Source organism: Cucumis melo, chromosome 11 (genome assembly GCF_025177605.1).
Source record: "Cucumis melo cultivar AY chromosome 11, USDA_Cmelo_AY_1.0, whole genome shotgun sequence".
Classification (NCBI taxonomy): Eukaryota; Viridiplantae; Streptophyta; class Magnoliopsida; order Cucurbitales; family Cucurbitaceae; genus Cucumis; species Cucumis melo.
The window spans coordinates 19,057,056-19,075,054 of NC_066867.1; the positions used below are offsets into that span (position 1 = coordinate 19,057,056).

Here is a 17,999-nt window from a genome sequence, read left to right on the forward strand (position 1 = left end):
CTTACCTTGAGCAGTAAATATGTCACTGTTATCTATAACTTGACACCAATATATTGTCATCAATACTCTTACATTGACGTTTTAAATGTGTTACCGTTATCTATAACTCAACACCAATGTATTATCATTAATACACTACACTTTAAATGTGTCACATTTATCTATAACTCAACATAAAAAAATGGCATTTTTTTGTTATTGACGATAGTTATTTTGTGTCATGTTTAAATGTTTTGTTACACATAATTCTTATTAAAAAATATACTCTCACGACATTATTCCTATTTAATAAATTCTTATATGTTTACGCTTGTTTACTGTCGTCATTTTTTAATTCACAACACATATTTTTCTATTATATATTTACTTATTTCAACATTTTACTGCTGTAAAAAAAATGAAATACATGATTCAACATCACGCACATATGTTTAGAAAAATCTTTATATTGATAATAAAAAATGTAAATTACATTGTTGGTAAAATTTTTACAATAATCGAAAAGATAAATTAACTGTAATATATGTATGTGTAACCTAATCTAATCAAACTAACACATAAATTGACTTGATTGATCTTATGATCTACAAATTCTTCGACTACTTGCAAATTTGCCAAAAAAGAACCTTAGTCAACAATTTATTAAGTACATACCAAACATATTTCACCTAATAAACAAACAAACGAAATTTTCAAAATAAGCCAAATTTTATTCGGCTAAGGTTCTTAATAAAAGCAAAATTGAAATAAAAAACATTGACTATATAAGCATAAGAAATTGGGCAAGAAAGCATATGCATTTAGGAAATTGAAATAAAAACACCGACTACAACATAAAAACTTTTCAAAATATGTATGTGCTAAAAGAAATTGGGTAAGAAAGCGTTACAAGAACTTGGAAAGCATCAGATAAAAAATTGCTGACCATGTACAAAAATTGTATTCTATTGTGAAAAAAAAGACCTTTTATAGAAAGCAGAGTTGGTGTCAGTCATGTAGAGTTAATCCAGTGTAGTAGAGATCAATACTTCAATAAATTTTTCTCCAAAGAATAGAAAATACTGTAACTTACAAAAGAAAAGATAATTTATGAAACAACATCATTAAGATACTAAAACGTAGAACTATCGAGGGATAACTAATTAAGAAATAAGACGAAATTTCAATATGCAATATGCATTTAAACTAGAAAGCTCTAAATAAAACTTTACCAACAAAACCAATAAAATTCACAACAATGTCATGATAGAGGAGGTGGTACTGTGGGAGTTGGTAGATACCCTACGATGACAGAGGAGAGGAATTCAGTCATCTAAAGACATGCTAAATACTTCCATTCAATAATGAAGAAGCACAGACCGAAATCAACAAAAACGTCACAAAATGACATAAGTCAGTTTGAAGTATACTGGTTGAGCTTCAAGAGATAGTTGTAGCTATGTCTGGTCAAATTGATTTCCTTTACTCAAATGTTTATTCCTTTTTTTCAACAAGGAAAAGAGAAACATCATCAAATCCTGACCGAGAAAATCTGTATCACTCGAATCATCTTCCATCTTACATTCTACCAAAGTTTAGTCTTTTGTTAGTCGAAAAAAAAAAGGGACTAAACAACATTTTAGCAGCAATATAAATAACTTTAACTAGGCAGATAGATGTTTGTAGCGTGCATTATGCTACTTCCTCACAGATGGCTGAAACATCAAATAAAATTCTCTTTAGTTTTAAGACTAATTCCCTCTTTACGAAGAAAAAATATACAAGTCAAATATAATCTTTAATTTTGAGCATTTGGGATGAGAAAATTGAATCCTTCCATTGTCAAATTGCTTTCATGTTTTGTAAACGAAATTGAGAAACCAAAACTAGTTAATACAGATAGAGAGAAAAAACAAAACAAAAAGCAATCACAGATAAAATCAATAGTAGCTGTGTTAAGACCAACTAGGAAAATCACACCATTGGCTGCTAGGATTTGCGTCAAGAAACAAGAAAATAAGGAATGTAAAAAGCTACTTCATGTGTAATCAAATTCAAGACTTACCATAAAAGGACTGACATGCAACGACTTAGCTACTAAATCAGAATTCGGGTTGAAAACAAAATGAGCTTTTTGCAGCCAAACAACGTTGTCATCTTCAAACCCACCTTTCATTCCTTTCCATCTGGATCTGGAAGCTTTAGAAACACAGAACTTGATAAGAGCTTACCATAGCCTTTTTATAAATATCTTTAAAGTCACTATCACAGTTTCGACAAAGAGGACCAAGCCAACCTTTACAACATCTTCACTATCATCGCATCTTGCACATTTTTTCCTTCTCCTTTTAAACCTTATTGTCCTTAGTCCAAATTAGTGCAGCATCCTGCACCTTATTTTTCATAATCGCATGTTTCTTTCCTCCTCTAAAGTGAAGAGTTTATGAGGAAAAGTTTAGAAACTCTAGACCTATTTGTTTGAGATTACGGGTTTTAGATGAAAGGACAAAAAATGAAGAGTTATAATTACTCACTGTCAGGTTAATAAACACGAATTGACCATTTTGCCCCCTAAACTCTAAACTCTTCGTATTGTCGCCATGTGGCCTCTATATCACTTGCCTAAACCATAAACTGTCAAATCACTTTTATTACTGTGTCAGTGCGCTTTCGTGCACGCACTAGAACAAATCTGGCCTTTAATGTCGGTTGGAAAAAATGAAAAAAGAGCTTTAATGTCGTTTTTGAAAATGCGGATGTTTAATGTCGGTTTTAAGCCGACATTAAAGCTGGAGCTTTAATGTCGGTTTAAAACCGACATTAAACATCCTTGTTTTGAAAAGCGACATTAAAGCTCCTTTTTAATTTTAATTTTAATTTTTTATTTTATAAAAAAATGACTTTCTCTCTCTTACTTTACTCTTTCTCAATCACCCACACGATTTCATCCTTCCAATTTCTTCTTCACTCCTCATTCTCATCTAACAATCTTCCCTTTCTTCTCTGAAGAGTCGCTGGCACCACCACCACCATCGTCCCTCGTGCCCAGCTCGTGCCCGCCACCACCGCCGTCACTCCTCACTTTCTTCAAACACTGATGTTGCTTTGGGGTTTTTTGCTTTGGGGTTGTCGACGAAAAGAATGGTAAGTTTGAATTGGGAATTTTGCTTACTCTTTCATCTCTGTATGTTGCTTTGTGTAAACTTAATTCTTTTGAAAGACTAATTTTCAGTTTCATGGGGTTTGCGGATACTGATTTATCACCAACATTTTCTTTTTTCTCAAAATGTGAAGCTGTGAGCATCAAACATGTTTGTTAATTTTCAGATTCTTTTCATGGTAAGTTTGAATTGGGAATTTTGCTTCTCTTCCTCCATCCACTTACACAGATGCACCACCCACTTGATTCAGATGCCTTTTACATTCATGAATTTGATCTTGTTTCTTCCTTTTCCTTCCAGGGTTGTCTTGGTCCATGGATGAGAGATCGTTGAAAGATGCGTTTTCTTCCTTTGGGGAGGTTACTGAAGGTAATCGTGCATGTTGAGCTTAACCCTTTGATTTACCAGTTGTAGTCTACGTGTTCGACGAAATGTCTAATTGATTTCAGACCTCAGTTCATCACGTGTGCTTCTGGGTCGAAACATTTTGCTTCCTTGACTTTCATAATTCCAAGGTTTTTCTTTCTAAAACTAAATTTTGTTTCATTGAAGTTTCTTCTTTTATAATTCTTGTAACGAGAGAGAAAATGAGTTTGAGATGTTTAGGATTTAGGAGCGTTTTGTTTCGTAGCGTTTTACTATGCTTTTGTGATTTTCTTGGAATATTGAGACAAACCAAACAATGAGAAATATAGAGATTGAAATAATAACGAATTTGAGAGGTGGGAAACTAGAATTTATATATGAGGTAAAAGGAATTTGATGTCCATTAGTAATCACTCTGGAACTTCACCAACAAAATAGCTTTTGGGGATGAAGTTCATTTGATAAGTTTAGATGAAATTGCATGACCATTTTGAAACTTCTGTGGTGATCACTAGTCTATAGAAACATTAATGTCCTGTATGTTGCTTTGTTTGGTTTACTTGGTGACTTTAATTTGTTTTGTTAATTTGGATGGAGTTAATTGTTGTAATGTTTATAAGATTTGACCTTAAACATAGTTTTGTAGCTATATTTATTAGTTCTTACTATAGCAAATAACTTTCTTATCTTAAAGTTTTTATGAGAAATTTTCATGAGCTTTTATTTTGACGATTGTTTATTTTTAAGTACTTTTCATAACTTAGTATAACCTTTTTGTTGTAGTTAAGGTGTTTGAAAAAATATCTGAGAGATCTTCACTAGATTTTCATAGTTACTAATGTGGCAGCTATTGGGTCTCATTAAAGTTTAACTTTATTTTGAGATGTATTTACGAAACAGTGAACTATAAATATGTTTTCTTGTCATGTTTCATAAGTAGAAATCATGTTTCTAACCCAAACTTTATTCAAATAAAATAAATTCAGAAAGGAACCTTTTTGCTTCCTATATTTATCATATATACTTCTCCCCTCTCCCCTTCGCTTCCCACATAAAATCCATCTTTTTCTCTATACCAACAAATAAACAAAGAAACAAAGAAAGAAAACCCCCTCCAAAATGGCTGCTGCACATCAGTTCCCTAAGACCTCCATGTACCTTGATCAAAACCCCGAAGCCGCCCTCAAGAACTTCGACGACGATGGTCGAGAGAAACGAACGGGTAAGTTGAGCTTAGTTTGTTAGTTTGGAATAATTAATTAATGTCTTATCTACTAAACTAATATATATATGTGTGTGTATAATAAAGGGACATCAGTGATATGTTAGTTTGGATAGTATATGTTTGTTAATTAAATTTTCCTATTTCTATAGTATATGTTTGTTAATTAAATTTTCCTATTTCATTTTAATGTTATTAAAACGCAATTTAATAGAATAATCACCGAAAAATCACAGAGTAGTACAAATTGAATGAATTTCATAATAACCTTTGTTATAATTTGATTGAAATTAAAATTTCATAAATTATTAATCTAACTTAATTTTGGGCAAATTTTAGATTTATTAAAATCGTGGAATACAAAAAAAACATATTCTTCCTAAAGTTTCATTTTGAATAGATTTACTTTAAAAAATATTTGTAATACAATTTCAATTACATTGAAACAACAACAGTCAAATCATTTCGTTTACTTCTACAACATATATAAAATTTTGAATGTCAAATTCAAAAGGGTTATTTATGTTTGTTTTTATTTTGTTGTGACATGAATTTGTGCTAATTTTTTTCAAGATCTACCTTGATAAATGATTCTCTTCGTTTTGTTTGTATTCGCTGTGTGTGGTTACGGAAATGACAGGTTGAAGTTACGATTGTTGATGTTTCTACCAGTCATCAGATTGGGATCCACAGTTGGGGGGAAGGCAATGGAATCTCTGGTCAAAGAGGGATTTATACAGGTGCTTTTATGAAGAGAATTATTTTATTTTAAGTAGCTTCATGATAAGATCTGTAAGTTCACTGCCAAACAGGATTTATACAGGATTTATACATGCTTCATAATGCATGTTGACTTGTTGAATTGTTTTATGTATTATTGAAAAGATAAATATATTTTTTGTGAAAGAAATAAGTTTGTTGTTTTCTAAATCATTTCAACTCGAACATGTTACCTGTACTCTCTCAAAAAATATTTTCTGTCTTATCAATGAATGAAAAAAAACCATGAGGGTCAGTAATCCCATCCTATCCCCCCAATTGGAGATAACTTGATCATTAACAGGTTTCTTTATTTTCTATCTTAATTTTTTATGGTTGTTCGCATAGGGAGTCTTGGACATCACCACCACAGAGGTCGCAGACTACTTAATTGGAGGTGTCATGACTTGAAGTGGATATTTTTATGGTTCTCTTCCCTTGAACAATATTTTAAATCTCTATGTTTCTCTCATCTCACAGGGTTCTCCTTTTTGCAAACTTGTTCGTGAAGTGCTTGTAGAGTTGGAGTTACCACATTTAGTACGTTGGTAAAGTCTCTTATACCGTTCATTTTTCAAGGCACACTATTATTAATTACATACACTCACTTATTAATATCGTCTAGGATCTTTGCATATAAATCTTTGTCAATATGGCAATGGTCTTTTAGGTGGTGTAAGCGGTAGAAGGAAAAAAGATTACTGAGTGTGAATATTGAGTATTAGTAAGAAAATATAGGCCTATACGAAAATGTTGCCATTTATATCTTATAGATGTACATTATCACTTCTTATTTTTTCTTAGTTCACTCTTAAGGCAATCAGACCACATATTCTCAACAGTTTGAGGAATTGTATTAAGTTTTTTTGGGATTTTTGAAGTTTGAGGAATTTTCTTAGTTTTTTTGAGGAATTTTCTTAGTTTTTTTGAAGTTTAGCATTTGAATTCGCAGGCTTTAAGGAATTGTATTAAGTTTTTTATGAGATTCTGGATTTTCATTTCCACTCTGTTTGGGATTTTTGGATGCTGTCGATTGGGTTTGCGGGATTGTTAGCTACTGGCTTTGCAGATTTGGAGGAATATATATTGAAGCTGGTGATGGAGCTGGCCCTGACACTGTGGAGAGTGGCCAAAGTGTACCTGTTGCTGCTGGTGCCGGAGATACCAACATTTGTGGTGGTATTGTTCAGTTGTATTGGGAAAGGATTCTGGGACGAAGCTTAGATTTAAATGGCCAAGTTCGTCAAATTGCCCTCAAGGTAAAAAGTTCTGGATTATGATTCTACTAGAAAGCTGTCTGTGACAACCATCTTAACCTGGACGACTTTTTTGTGGATACTTTAATGTGAATGTATTTCCAGGCCATAGTAAGCTTGTGGGTTGGTGCTGTGATTAGTAGTTGGTGCAATTTCATAACTGTCTTGTATGTTGGTAAGTGTTTATAGATTTTGCTTCTCAAAACATTTACATCTTTAATTTCTTTGATGATATCATTTACCTATAACCACTAAAGAGATTTAGAGTGTTTTTGGTTGATTTAGATATTTGATATCATTTAGATATTTGTACAATAGTGTTCTTTGAGCGTTCCGATATTATATGTAGATAACAATTGTTTTTGTCGTGCTTGATTGAATGTAGATAACTGTATATTTTTCCAGGTCATTTTCTACTAGAGGAGGATGATAAGTTTCTAGATAAGGTTTGAGCTACAGTTTAGGAAGAGGAATGTCAAGCCCTTGCTGCATTTGGTGCCTGTTTCCAATATTAATAATTGTTTGAAGAAGCATTTTCGAGACCTTTAAAATGTCGTTCATCTTTGAATTTATATAATTCTGTTTGGTTGCAGTTAATTTTACAAGCGTGCTTTCATTGTTGGTGGAATCAGACTTGAATAATATGGGATTTATGTGCTTTAAGATATGAATGGGATTTATTGTTGCTTTAAGATATGAATGGGATTTATGTGCAAGTGCTAATAGCATTTTCATTGTTGGTGGAATCAGACTTGAATAATATGGTTTCCTACGTAATGTGACTTGTAGTTTCAAGTTTGTAGTTAATTTCACTTGTTGGATTCAATGTTGGTTTATAAAAAATGGACAATAATACAACAATTAAATAAATATAAATTTCTAAAAATGGACAAAAACAAGCCTTTGATGTCGGTTTTAAACTGACATTATTGGCCTCTTTAATGTCCGTTTTAAAACGACATCATAGCCCAATCGACATTAAAGGGCTTCAATAACGCTATCAAAGATGTCGGTTTAAAACCGACATTAAAGCCAAACCGACATTAAAGGGCTTCAATAACACTATCAAAGATGTCGGTTGAAAACCGACATTAAAGGCCTTTAATGTCGTTTTTAAACCGACATTAAAGAGGCCTTTAATGTCGTTTTTAAACCGACATTAAAGTCCAACCGACATTAAAGGCCTTTAATAACGCGCGCAAAGATGTCGGTTGTCAAGTGACATTAAAGCCCTTTAATGTCGGTTTTAAACCGACATTAAAGGTCAAATTTCTTGTAGTGACGATAGGTGTAAATGATCGTTTAATAACTTAAAGATTATGTCATAATCTATACGATATTGTAATATATGTTAAACGGTCCATGCGTATTGACCATTTTGCCATTACATGTAAACCATAAACCCTAAACTGTAAATGTACTTGTCATCATGTAAATGATCTTTAAATAACAACTAAATGATTGTGTATTTAATTGAAAAACAATCGTGTAATTAATTGAAAACGATCTTATAGTTACATCTTAACGATTCTCTAAGTAAATCTAAACGATCTTCCATCCAAATCTAAACGATCATGTAAGTAAATCTGAATGATCCTGTTATACATTCTACATGATCGTGTAAGATATCAAGGGATAGACAAATTATCGAAGTTATACATTATGTTTTCATTTTAACAACTTGCTACAAAAAATTGTTGGAGTTAATAATAAGAACAACAAATGGTAAGTAATGACAGTTATTTATTCTTGTTAGACAGATAGAGATGGTGTAATATCACAATATTTACATTTTACTCTTGGCTTTGTTTTGTTTTGTTTTGTTTTTTCATCTCATATTTTCTTCTTCATCACTTTCAACTGATATTTCATTATCTTCTTCTCCATCTTTATTTTCATCTGTCTGAATATAACAAAAAAAAATAATGTTGTAGAAATGATTGTGCAAGAAAATGAAAATGATCGTGCAAGAAAATGTAAACGTTTGTGCAAGAAAATGTAAATGATCGTGCAAGAAATAGTAAACAATCGCCTAAAAATATGCAAGAAAGCTTAAATGAGTGTGCATACATTTCAACGATCGTGTACATTCTCTAAACGATAGTGTAAAATATGAAAATGATCGTGCAACTAATTGTATACGAAAGAAATCAAACATGGGTCAACATTTGTGTTTTTTATGTTTCTAAATTTGTAATCTTGATATCATCATCTTCTTCTTCTTCATCTATCTACAAGTATATAAAGTAAGAATGTTAAAAAACATCATATAGATGTCTAGGATTGTGCATCTTATATATACAGATATAGATGACTATCACAGATAGACTGATTTATTGTTTACAAAAGAATTAAACATGTGGCTACAGTTGTGTTTTTAATGTTTCTAAATTTGTAGTTCATACTGTTTTCAAATCACTTTGTGTTTCAAGGACCACAGTTCCTTACATAGGAAAAAAAGAAAAAGAAAAAACATAATTGTTGTTTATTTAGAAGTTAAGAAATTTTGAACAAAACAAAGCAGTAGATAATAAACTAAACACTAACCGTAGAGCAATATGTTGTTGCATAATCGACCATTATATTAACTTCTTCATCTTCCTCAAGAAGGTCAAGGCTACAAGTAGGTGGTTTATTTTTTCCACAACTCGTTGATATGCAGTTTCTTTCTCTTTCTGTTGTTGTGGAAGATTTTCTGATAGTAGCCCAACATTCAAGCTTCTCATAACCAGTTTCAACATATCTTTTATTTCTTTTAGGCCTTGTCGTAACAAAATTTGTTATGCTTCTATTTTTCTTGAATTTTTTTTATGTCACTTATTTCATTCAAGATTTTTTTTGTATTATTTCTATGTTTGTTTCTATTTCTCTCTCTCTTTTTTTTTTCTGTTTTTCTAACTGTTCTTTTTTATCATGCTTCTCAATCTCTTCCAAATATTTCAAAATTATTTGAGACTCTTCTTCTATTGAGTCTAGTGATGTCATAGAGAACTACAAGTAAAATGATGTTAGACTATTAGTGAAAAAGTAACAACTTTATTGATAAATAGTGGTAGATTTTTATCATTGTCTATTCCAGATAAACATTGATAGAAATCTATCATTGTCTATTTAGATAGACATATATAGAACATGCTCTAAATTTACTCACATCCTCAGATAAAAAATGTTCATGTTTAGAGTCCTCCAGTCACTTGATTCCAAACATTCCCATGTCACGATTGTTGGCCCTTGAATTCCAAGCTTTCTTCCAAACCCAACATCTAAATTGGAAAGTCTTGGTATTGTCTCAAAAGGCCAATATACTAAATCTAGGGAAAATGCTTGAAGGTATACAATATCCTTGTCATTGTATGATGCTTTCTTGAAGAATTGATATGTTAGAATGTAGGATAATCTCCCTGATGGATAATGTTTGAAGGTTTCTTCATGATCCAATGTTTAGATGTTGAAGATTTATGTGGTTTTGTTGTTGACTAATTTTTATTTCAATGAATCTTCCTCATTGCGTAGTGCTTTGAAAGTTATCTCTATATCTTTTCTCGTTATAAAGTCGTCATGAGGGAAAATGACATTTTTCAAACCATTCTCTTTTCTTTCTCCTAGATTTAACTCTGGGAATTTGTGCTTTTTTAATCCAATGACCAAACAGAATTCTTTTAGCCCAAATTATGTTATATGTCAATTAAAGTTGAAAGCAAAAACATAGGATTTTTTTGTATGACATTGCTTCCTTATTAAGAAATTCAGGAATTGTGTTGATATTTTGGCCATTTTAATGTTATAGAAGCGGCCAAAATGATTGTTCATCAAAACTCTAAAAAGAATTGTTTGGTTTTTTTTTATTTGATTAGATTCAATGTCTCTAAACTGTAGTATAAAGTAATTATGTAGTATAATCATGTCATTTGGATGGTGTTTGACCTATGGAAAAGTTATAATAAATAGTATGTTATAAACCAAGAGTTAGTGCTAACAGATACACAAATATAGAGCACTATTCAAATTGATATTAATAAAGATAGAGCAATCAAAAAAAAGATAAACAAAGATAGATGACTATACAGATATACATTGGCATTCTATTTTGTTACCTTCACTTATTTTTTTTTCTTAATTTTTTTCTTTTGCCTTTCCTTTAAATTTTATTGCTTTGTTAGTTGGTGCTACTTGCTTTTTGCTCACCATCTATTTACAAAAAAAAAAAAAGAAAAGTTAAGTTACATAGAATAAGGGTGTGGTTATTAAATTAAATAAAACGAAATTAGATTCATACCTCTTTGTATGAGAGATAGATCAAGATAGATGATGAAGATAGATGGAGCAAGATAGATTTGGTTATGGAACCAAGATATTAAGCAATGAACAGAATACCGAAAACAAATTTTGGAAGATCGATGAAGAACGAAATGTGAAGAACAAGACGAAGAAGAATTTCGAAAGTTTGACTAAAAGAGTTAGGTGGAAATAAATGATTAGAAGAAGATGTATGACAAGAATGATGTGAAGATGACGCAGTGTGAAGAAGAAAAAGTCTAAATAAGAGGATTTGTAACGCCCCAAAACTTAAGATAATTTATTTGTAATTATCTTAAGTTTGATCTTTTAAATTTTTGGGAGTTATTTAAGTGTTGAAATATTTGTTTGGTAGAAAGTGGAACTTATTAGATATTTTGAAAAATATCCAATTGTTGTATTTGTGGAAATTTGATTAATTGTACATTTGAGTGTGTAATTAATTGGTTGTGAAGTTAAAATAATTATATTATAAGAATAATATAATTACTCAAGGGCAAATGTTATTCTTTGAAAGAATTTTGATTAATTATATGTTTGGGTATATAATTAACTAAAATAAGGATAAAATAATTATATTATAAAGATAATGAAATTACTTTAGGTTATTATTTTTTTTTTAAGACAAAGTGATGTGATCGGAGAGAGAGGAAATATTTGATTTAAAAGGGGGATTTGAGGGGTTTTAAATGAAGCGAGAGAAGATTTGGATGGTTTAATTGGGAAATAAGGAAAAGAAAAAGAAAAATAATAATAATAATTTATTATTATTATTATTAAATAGGCATTGGGAAAACCACCCTTCATCATCTCCCTCAAAGAAACCCTAATCCATCATAGAGAACCCTAGCCGCCGTCGCCACTTTTTTGTTCGTAAGCCACCGCGTTCGTCGCTCTCCTCTGTCGTCAGTTGCTACCCCTACTCAAACCCGTGCGCAAGATCCGTGCCACGTGTCACGGGCATACTTGTCCAAGGTGTTGTTTGCCTATGGCCGTATGTTCGAATACCCCTAAATCGCTTTATCTTTATGTCTTAAAATTAGTTTAGTCTATTTCTTTCATTTTCGTGTCACCGAGCCACAGTGTGACATTTCGGCTTTTTCATATGCAAGCCTACCAAGGCCAAAAATCTCAATATGTACTATAGGAGGTACCTGAGTAGTCCAACCCCCACCGAGCCTTGTTGCACTCTTTGCAAACTAAGCCTTTTCTTTGCAACTGACAGTCTTCAATGCTCACTTTTATGATGTTTTCAACAATTTATTTTCTCTCTCACATTTTATAAAACCATTTTCTCAAGAAGGTGAAGGGAGGCTACATCATACCGCGAGTTTGTCTGCAGATTTCGAATTTTGAACGGCTGACTTGTTAACCAAGCAGAACAAGTGTCGCACAATCATGTTTGAAGAGTTATGATTGTGACAAGTGGTATCAGAGGCAAATCAGCTAATTGACAGTAAAATCGAAGTATGTCATCAGCAAATCCATCGGGAAAGGCCCAGAGGGACCGACTAGTAGAGCTAGAAGAACAGATGCTCTACCTAGTTGAAGTTTCTGACTCCATCCGCTTCTTAGAGTCTCGTCTCGAAGAGATTGCTGAGAAAATTGACATGATGATGCGGTAGCTGGCCATGTCGAAGGATTATCGAAACAAGAGTTGTTGGCAAGAGTCGACACTCTAGAAGGAAATGTTGGAAGAACTGGTAGCCACGAACATTAGGACAGTTCGATGGGCTCTGTTGCCCATATTGAGAAGCGTGTCTAGGAGCTAGATAGCTCTCAAAAGACACTTTTGGAGATGATAAATGGCATGTTGGAGGATTTTCGAGCTACCCTCGATGTTTTCAAAAATGAAATCGCAGATGTGAATACGAGACTGAACCTCACAATGCGAGCAATGGCAAACCAAGCTCCAGCTGGAGGAGCAATTCTGGTTAGTAGAGTGAAGATTCCTGAACCAAAGCTCTTCTGTGGGGCAAGAGATGCAAAGGCCCTGGAAAACTATATTTTTAACCTCGAGCAGTACTTCAGGATCACGAACACGATTACAGAGGAAGCCAAAGTTACATTGGCAACGATGCATATGTCTGAGGATGCCAAGTTATGGTGGAGGTCCCGGTATGTTGACATGTAAGAGGGACGTTGTACGATATATTCTTGAGACGCTTTGAAGGGAGAACTCCACTCAGTTCTTCTCTGAAAATGTTGAGATCTTGGCTTGACGAAAGTTACGAGAGCTGGGACACATTGGTAGTATTTAGGAGTATGTGAAACAATTTGCGGGACTGATATTAGATATATGTGACATGTCCGAGAAAGACAGTTTTTTTTTTCGAAGGGTTGAAGTTGTGGGCAAAAACAAAGTTATATGAACAAAGAGTTCAAGACCTCACATCAGCGTCCGTTGCGGCCGAGCGGCTGTTTGACCTAGATAACGATTCTCAGGATGTGAGACGTCATCCAAGTTCCTCGTCTGGGAGAAATAAGAACAACCACCCAAGTTCTCCCAAAACTATTGGAGGGGATAAACACTTTAATGAAGATCGTAGACCCTACCAATCGAATACTAGAAACAGCTGGCGAGGACCAAGTAACTAGAATGTGTCCAATCGTCCTCTTAGTTGTTTCATATGTAAGGGACCACACTTGGCGGCCAGAGAATGTCCAAACAAAACTGCTTTCAATGCATTTCAGGCTTCCTTAGCCTCAAATTCAGACGACCGACTAGGTCAAACCGAGAGAGAAGTAGACCAGATGGAGGAAGCTAATAATCCTCGAATGGGGGCCTTGAAATTTTTGTCCTCTCTTCAAAAGAAAGTGGAGGAAGTGAACACACTAGTGGAAAGGGGCTTAATGTACGTTGACACCTGGATCAACCAGAAGCCGACCAAAAGTACTATGGTTGATTCTTGTGCCACCCACAATTTTATAACAGAAGCAGAAGCTAAGCGTTTGAATCTCCATTGGGAGAAGGATGCGAGAAGAATGAAAGTCGTGAATTCTGTTGTCCTACCTATCATTAGGCTGGTGAAACGAATGATGATAAGGTTGGGAGGATGGAGTGGCCTTATGGATTTTGTGGTGGTAAAAATGGATGACTTTAACGTGGTGCTAGGAATGGAGTTTCTACTCGAACACCAGGTGATCTCAATGCCATTGGGCAAATGCCTGGTGATCACTAGATCTGCCCCCTCTGTTGTACAGACCGACCTTTGCCAGCCAGATGGGTTGAAAATGATTTCAGCCATGCAATTAAAGAAGGGTCTCGCTCGAGACGAACCAACATTTATAGCCATTCCACTTGACTCGTCAGAGAACCCAGGGGAGACAGTCCTTAAGGATATTTTGTGCGTATTAGAGAAGTATCATGACGTGATGCCCGACAGTTTGCCAAGTCTTTGTCACTTCAAAGAATGATTAATCATGAGATCGAGCTAGTGCTAGGGACAAAACTGCCTGCGAAGAACGCTTATCGTATGGTGCCTCCGGTGTTAGCTGAACTTCGAAAACAACTAGATGAGTTATTGAATGCATGGTTTATTAGGCCTGTAAAAGCTTCGTATGGGGCCTCAGTTCTGTTCCAAAAGAAGAAGGATGAGAGTTTACGATTATGCATTGACTATCGTACTTTGAACAAGCTCACGACTTGCAATAAATATCCACTTCCCATAATCACTGACTTTTTGATCGCTTACATGGGGCAAAGTATTTTTCGAAATTGGACTTGCGGTCGGGATACTACCAAGTCAGAATTACCGAGGGAGACAAGCCTAAGACAACCTGTGTCACCAGATATGGAGCGTTTGAGTTCCTCGTAATGCCATTTTGTCTTACCAATGCCCCTGCAACCTTTTGTACGTTGATGAACCAGGTCTTCCATGAATATCTCGACAAGTTCGTAGTAGTCTACCTGGATGGTATAATGGTCTATAGCACGACCATGGAGGAACATAGAGACCATCTACAAAAGGTTTTTCAGAAATTGAAGGAAAACCAACTATATGTCAAAAGAGAAAAATTTTCCTTTGCACAAGAGCGGATAAACTTCTTATTCCATGTGATAGAGTGTGGTCGAATCGAGATGAAAGAAGGGAAGATTGCTGCGATATGCGACTGGGCAGTACCGAAACCAGTCTCAGAGTTACGCTCATTCCTCGGGTTAGCAAATTACTATCGTCGATTTGTCGAGAGATTCTCCAAACGAGCAAGTCCATTAACCGAATTACTGAAAAAAGATGTTCGATAGAGTTAGGACCCCGAGGGTCAAGCCCCCTTCGATGGCCTGAAGCAAGCCATGATGGAGGGGTCACTTTTGGAAATTGCTGATGTAACCAAACCTTTCAGGGTTGAGACAGATGTGTCAGACTATGCATTGGGGGGCGTGCTCTTGTAGAATGGGCACCCAATCGCATACAAGAGTCGAAAGCTGAATGCAGCTGAAAAGAGATATACCATGTCTAAAAAAGAGATGCTTCCAATAGTGCATTGTTTGAGGGCCTGAAGACAATACCTACTAGGTTCGTCATTTGTGGTGAAGACGAACAACAGTGCAACCTGCCACTTCTTTACCCAGCCAAAGTTGACTTCGAAGCAAGCAAGATGGCAGAAATTTTCGGTCGAGTTTGACATTGAATTCGAACATAAGAAGGGGTCGAGAAACCAGGCTGATGATGCCCTAAGTGGAAAACATGAACATGCGGTTATATGCCTGTTAGCTCACCTCCGAACGAGTGAGATTGGCGGGTCAGTCAGAGACACCTTTAGGGCATTTTTACAGAAAGATCATGTAGCTTAGAGTGTCATAAAGTTAGTTGAGGCAGGCAAAACACAACAGTTTTGGGTTGAGGAGGACTTGTTAATAACGAAGGGCAATCAGCTATACGTTCCTAGAGTAGGGGAATTAAGGAAGAAATTGTTGTACGAGTGTCACGACACTCTATGGGCTGGTCATCCTGGATGGCAGCAGACGTACGCCTTGCTGAAGAAGGGCTACTTTTTGTCGAACATGAGAGATGATGTCATGTAGTACACAAAGACGTGTCTCATTTGCCAACAGGATAAAGTAGAGAAAGCGAAGGTTGCCGGACTTCTCGACCCTCTGCCATTCCAACGAGACCTTGGGAGAGTGTTTCCATGGACTTCATCACCTATCTTCTCAAGGTAGGCGACTTTGAGGCCATCTTGGTCATCATTGATCGACTTTCAAAGTACGTCACTTTCATTTCCACCACCAAACAGTGTTCAGCCGAAATGACAGCTCAATTGTTCTTCAAGCATGTTATTAAGTTGTGGGGAGTTCCAACGAGTCTAGTGAGTGACAGGGATGGTAGATTTATTGGCTCCTTTTGGATGGAGTTATTTACCTTCCTGGGGACGAGTCTGAACATATCCTCAAGCTACCACCCTCAGACTGACGATCAGACCGAGCGATTCAACTGCATGCTCAAGGAATACTTGCGTCATTTTATAAACGTAAGACATAAGAATTGGGTCCAAGTGTTGGACGTAGCCAAATTTTATTACAAGCTCAACTATTTGGAGAAGCCCGTTTGAGATTGTTTCTGGCAGGCAACCTGTATTGCCACACCTTGTTGATCATCCCTATGTAGGGAAGAACCCTCAAACCCTCAATTTCACGAAGGAGTGGAAACAGATAAATGACATCGCCCGAGGGTACCTAGAAAAGGCGTCGAGGCAGATGAAGAAGTGGGTGGATAAGAAGCGACGACCTCTTGAGTTTCGAGCAGGAGACCAGATACTCATTAAACTACGACTAGAACAGATCAGGTTTCGAGGACGAAAAGATCAGCGTCTCATCAAAAAGTACGAAGGACCAGTAAAAGTGCTGAAAAAGGTAGGGAATACATCTTACAAGGTAGCGTTACCCATATCGATGAAAATCTACCCAGTAATTCATGTGAGTAACTTGAAACCCCACCATCAAGACACCGAAGACCTTCAGCAGAATGTCGTAACTCACCCAATTATCAACCTTAGTCATAAAGAAGACAAAGATGTTGAAGAAATGCTGGTTGAACGAGTAAGAAGGAGTAAAAGACCCACACGAAGGATCCACGAGTATTTGGTAAAGTGAAAGAATCTTCCTGTGGAGGAAACCAGTTGAGAATGTGTTGAAGATCTAGAAGCCTGGACGCAGAAGATAGAAGAATTCAAGCTTCACTAGTTGACAGGGACGTCAACCGTTTAGGTGGGGGAGAATGTCACGGACATACTTGTCCAAGGTGTTGTTTGCCTATGGCCGTATGCTCGAATACCCCTAAATCGCTTTATCTTCATGTCTTAAAAGTAGTTTAGTCTATTTCTTTCATTATCGTGTCGTCGAGCTACAGTGTGACATTTTGGCTTTTTCATATGCAAGCCTGCCAAGGCCAAAAATCTCAACATGTACTATAGGGGGTACCTGAGTAATCCAACCCCCGCTGAGCCTTGTCACACTCCTTGCAAACTAAGCCTTTTCTTTGCAACCGACAGTCTTCAACGTTCACTTTTATGATGTTTTCAACAATTTTTTTTCTCTCTCACGTTTTATAAAACCATTTTCTCAAGAACGTGAAGGGAGGCTACATTATATCGCGAGTTTGTGTGCGGATTTTGAATTTTCAACGACAGACTTGTTGACCGAGTAGAACAAGTGCCGCACAATCATGTTTGAAGAGTTACGATTGTGACACCATGTAGCTTACAATCCGAGCCGATCTACCGTTTTTGAGCTCTCTAACTGCAAATTTAAGGCGAGTGTCATCACCTTCTGCAAGTCGCCTTCGTTTTTTGTTTCGTGCATCCTTATCGAGGCCCAGCCGGCAACCATTCGCATTTCGTCAGCCACCATAAGTTGTTCCGTCAAGTCAAATTTCATCATGTAGCCAGCCGTCTCCATTGATCATCGCGTGTGCCATCGTCGGAGCTCCACCCAACCGCGTCAGAGCCGTCCTCAGTCGC

At 35.5% G+C, this 17,999-nt stretch overlaps 3 long non-coding RNA genes across 5 annotated transcripts; 2 read left to right on the forward strand and 1 right to left on the reverse strand.

Annotated features, from left to right (window-relative positions):
- Positions 1–1,012: 1,012 nt before the first annotated feature.
- On the reverse strand, positions 1,013–2,395 carry LOC127151672 (uncharacterized). The gene is made up of 2 exons (XR_007824741.1): positions 2,045–2,395; positions 1,013–1,564 (listed from the first exon to the last, which is right to left on the reverse strand). It is a non-coding gene; the product is annotated as an uncharacterized LOC127151672 (long non-coding RNA).
- Positions 2,396–2,880: 485 nt separating this feature from the next.
- Positions 2,881–4,840, forward strand: LOC127151674 (uncharacterized). Its single transcript, XR_007824745.1, has 4 exons — positions 2,881–3,123; positions 3,274–3,318; positions 3,441–4,728; positions 4,816–4,840. It is a non-coding gene; the product is annotated as an uncharacterized LOC127151674 (long non-coding RNA).
- An 884-nt stretch (positions 4,841–5,724) lies between these two features.
- Positions 5,725–7,538, forward strand: LOC127151673 (uncharacterized). Of its 3 annotated transcripts, none has more exons than XR_007824742.1 (4): positions 5,725–6,035; positions 6,440–6,746; positions 6,849–6,918; positions 7,149–7,538. It is a non-coding gene; the product is annotated as an uncharacterized LOC127151673 (long non-coding RNA). The 3 variants fall into 3 exon arrangements; XR_007824743.1 differs by having other exon boundaries at positions 6,542–6,746; XR_007824744.1 differs by having other exon boundaries at positions 6,557–6,746.
- Positions 7,539–17,999: the final 10,461 nt, after the last annotated feature.